Source organism: Choloepus didactylus, chromosome 1 (assembly GCF_015220235.1).
Source record: "Choloepus didactylus isolate mChoDid1 chromosome 1, mChoDid1.pri, whole genome shotgun sequence".
Taxonomy (NCBI): Eukaryota; Metazoa; Chordata; class Mammalia; order Pilosa; family Megalonychidae; genus Choloepus; species Choloepus didactylus.
Window position 1 is genome coordinate 54,263,132 of NC_051307.1, and position 4,594 is coordinate 54,267,725.

At 35.9% G+C, this 4,594-nt stretch overlaps 1 pseudogene; it reads right to left on the reverse strand.

Moving 5' to 3' along the window:
* Positions 1 to 1,076: 1,076 nt before the first annotated feature.
* On the reverse strand, positions 1,077 to 1,764 carry LOC119509880 (annotated as a pseudogene).
* Positions 1,765 to 4,594: the final 2,830 nt, after the last annotated feature.

Consider the following 4,594-nt stretch of genomic DNA (forward strand, 5'->3'; position numbering starts at 1 on the left):
TAATAGTTGGTTTCAAGCATGTACAGAACTCTTAAACTCTATGCTACAAGAAGAATCATCTTAGACCAAATCATCTTAGAAATTACAATTTTTAGGATCAAGTCTTAGATATTTCAGAACATACTAGAGTATGATCTAATTATTCTTCCAGTTGATTACAGAATATTAGCATAACAAAATTATTCCTATTATCTAAGCTAAAAATTCTAATAACTGAATAAATCTAAATTTGCACTAAAATACAATTGAAGAAGTAAGTAGTGTAGAAGTTTTAAGTGATGTCTAGTTTCATTATAAGTATAAATACATCATAAATACCATATGTCTGATTCAGAATGTTAAATTACAGCATTTTTTAGCACAAGATGTCTATGGCAGGGAAGCAATATTTGGTCTCCTATGAAGGATAATAAAGGAAGAACACACATCTTTTCTAGAGAGGAGAAAAGAATATTAAATGGAAATGATAGGGGAAAAAGAAGTCTGGTCCAGAAAATAAAATGGCCATTAATTGAGGAGAGCAATATTACTTTTTCATTAATACTTAAAAGTATTATCGCTATTATTAGGAATAATATAATGCCATCTCTTTCTTATTTCATATTACTATTATTATGTATGTATGAATATATATATAAATATGGCCACTGTGTGGTGACTAGGCAATTTTGGAATAAATCCATAGTCTAAGACTGCTTAAATCATATATATCCTTCATTTATATCATTTATAGCTGTACAAATTTTCATTAGGCATACAAATAATTTCCAAATGATATAATAAATATTCTGGTTGCAGTATTTAATTATTTTTCTTAATTACATTTGGGAAAAAAGAAGCTAGCTGCTTTACCTATTTTAATACTAGTATTCTCTGGGATCATATTATACAAATAATATATAGAAACTTAAATGAATGTAAATTTCCCATGAGGAGCCATTATTTGTCTGTGTCATTTGTATGTATTTGCAGAATGTTCTAACATTGCAAACAAGAAGTTTCAGGACTGGGTACATTTTAAAGTTTCTACTCTACTACTGTGATGCTGATATACTACCCAAGACCTCTTAGTGATGTCAGCCAACTGATGGTAGGACTTAATCAATGAATTGCTTGAAATCCATCATTTCATGGTGATGTGAACTGTGCACCAAGCCCTCATAGATTTTGAAGGTTACATTGGCTGGATTTACCACTGTTTTTAGCCTTTCAGCAGTAAGAGAAACAAACATTAGGAGAACTAAAGGATCACAATCTTCATGGCACTGGAGGATAGAATGTATTTATTATCACCACTGATAGGACCTGTGGAAATGAATCCTGAAGTGGAAGCCAGCAACTGAGTGCAACAACATCTGCCAGTTTCTGCTGGGTGGTAAGAGCAGTATATAAAGATAAAGCTCCTTCCTCAGAAAATCCTCCCAAAGTAATACTGTTAGAAGGAATTCCATTCTTCACCTCTTGGTCTATCTAAGTCTTGATGTTTTTTGCTGCCTGCTTGATTCCAGATTTATCCTCCTATGCATTGGGTGAAAGCCCAATAATACCAAACCGAGAAGGCATACCCATGTTCTTATTTAATGTAACAGGCATAACTGGTACAAGTGGGCAGATGTATTTGATATGTTAACTTCTGATACCTGCAAAGGCTTTTGACCATCCATGCCCTGTGTCTCCCAGTCTGTGAAGAAAAATAACTACCAGGTGACCTTGCAGGCAGTGGCAGATGGTAGGTAGCTGGGCTGACGTGTTTTTATCACACATGCATGTGGCAGCAGCATTCTTTCTTCTGTCTACTCAAACCTGCTATTGAACCACTCTGGTGTATTTTTTATTTCAGTTATTCTAATTTTCAGACTTAGAATTTCTGTTTGGTTCCTTTTTACAACTTTTATCTCTTTATTGATATTCTCATTTGCTCTGTTATCATTTTCCTGATTTCTTTTAGCTTCTTTGTTCATGTTTCCTTTAGCTCTTTGAAGATTTTTGACAGTTGTTTTAATGTCTTCATCTAGGAAGTCCAATGTCTGGGCTTTCTCAGAAACAGTTTCTGTTTATTTTATTTTATTTTTTAATTAGAGAAGTTTTAGGTTTACTGAAAAATTATGTAATAATACAGCATTCTCATATACTCCTCTTTAATTATTAAAACTTTGTATTAGTGTGGTACCTTTGTTATAATTTATGAAAGAATATTATAATTGTACTATTAGTCATAGTCCATAGTTTACATTAGGGTTATTTTTTCTCCATATACCATCCTATTATTAACACCTTGCATTAGTGTGGAACATTTGTTATAATTCATGAAAGAACATTCTTATACTTGTATGATAAACCCAGTCCATCATTTATAATAGGGTTCACTGTGTTATTTTATCTTTTAATTTTTAACCTATTAACATATACATGACCTAAAAATTTCCCCTTTTAACTACATTCACATGTATACTTCAGTGCTATTAATAGCACTCACAATATTGTGTTACCATCACTACCATCCATTTCCAAAACTTTACAATCAACCCAATAGAAATTAAGTATTACCTCTGTACGAATTAAGCATTACCTCCCCATTCCTATCCCCAACCCGGCCCCTAGTAACCTATATTCTAGATGCTAACTCTATGACTTTGCTTATTCTAAACATTTCATATCAGGGAGATCATACAATATTTGTCCTTTTATGTCTGGTTTATTTCACTCGGCATAATGTCTTCAAGGTTGATCTGTGTTGTTGCATTAACCAGAACTTCATTCCTTTTTAATGCTGAATAATATTCCATTGTATGTATATACCTCTTGTATTTATCCACTCCTTGGTTCGAAAGACACTTGGGTTGCTTCCATCTTTTGGCAATTGTGACTATTCTGCTGTCAACTTCAGTGTGCAAGTATCTGTTGATCCAACCTTGCACAACAGGTATAAATTCCACTTGAACATGGTGTATAATTCTTTTAATATGCTGGTGGATTCAGTTTGCTAGTATTTTGTTGAGGATTTTTGCATCTATATTTCTTTCAGTTTGCTAGGCTGCTGAAAGCAGATACCACAAAATGTGTTGACTTTTTTAAAATTCAGTTTTATTGGGATATATTCACACACTGTACAATCATCCATGGTGTACCATCAACTGTTCATAGTACCATCACATAGTTGTGCCTTCATCACCCCAGTCCATTTTTGAACATTTTCTTTACACCATAAAGAATAAAAATAAGGATAAAAAACAAAAGTAACAAAGAACACCTGAATAATCCCCCCATCCTACCCCAATCTTCATTTAGTCCCTGTCCCCATTTTTCTACTCATCCATCCATACACTGGGTAAAGGGAGTGTGATCCACAGGTTTTCACCATCACACTGTCACCCCTTATAAGCTACATAGTTATACAATCATCTTCAAGAGTCAAGGCCACTGGGTTGGAGTTTGATAGTTTCAGGTATTTACTTCTAGCTATTCCAATTCACTAAAACCTAGAAATGGATATCTATATAGTGCATACAAATGCACACCAGAGTGACCTCTTGACTGCATTTGAAATCTCTCAGCCATTGAAACTTTATTTTGTTTCATTTCGCATCCCCCTTTTGGTCAAGAAGATGTTCTCAATCCCAGGATGCCAGGTCCAGGTTCATCCCCAGGAGTCATATCCTGTGTTGCTAGGAAGATTTACACCCCTGGGAGTCAGGTCCCACATAGGGGGCAGGGCAGTGAGTTCACCTGCTGTGTTGGCTTAGCTAGAGAGAGAGGGCCACATCTGAGCAACAAAGAGGCACTCAGGGGGTGACTCTTAGGCACAGTTGTAAGCAAGTTTAGCCTCTCCTTTGCAGCAATGAGTCTCACGAGGGCAAGCCCTAAGATAGAGGGCTTGGCATACCAAACCGTCAGTTCTTAATGTTTATGAGAACTTCAGCAACAACCCAAATGAGGAAGTCCAACACTTCCGCATTTAACCCTAGCTCCTCAGGAGGCCCTGCATATATATTTTTATTCTCTGCCTGAATTACTCTGGGATGTGTCACTATTTCACACTAACTTGTGCAAACCTACCAGATTTCACTTCCTGTTCAAAGTTCCATATACTCATGGTGTTTGAACAAGCTGAGTGTACAAGTTAAATTGTTTAGTGTACTACAGAAAATATAGATCCTGCTCTGGATAACCATCTCTTTGCTTGGTCTCACAGGGAAGTTGAAGTTTTAAAACACAGTCAGTATCGTCCTTTGGCCCTATTTGCCCTAGTCCTAACCAGATCTGCTACATTCGTGTCTCTAATTGAAGTCTAGACTCTTTTTTAGCTTTTTAAACAGTTGTTGTATGCACTAATACTGGCATTCATATCTGCCAAGCTCAAGCTCTGAGCCTCAGGTGTCACACAGATACCCAAAGTTCCAGAGACTGGTTGGGTCATACACAAAGGGATCAGCATCTCAGAATCTGGAGATAGCCATTACAATTCAGGAATCGATGTGACTGCTGTAAGAGCTTACAGTCTAGGACCATTACAATGGGCATTCCCCTGATAAGCTATGCTCTAAGATTCAATTCTGAGTTTACACATTGTAGTTAGTCCATATTGGTGAGGCAT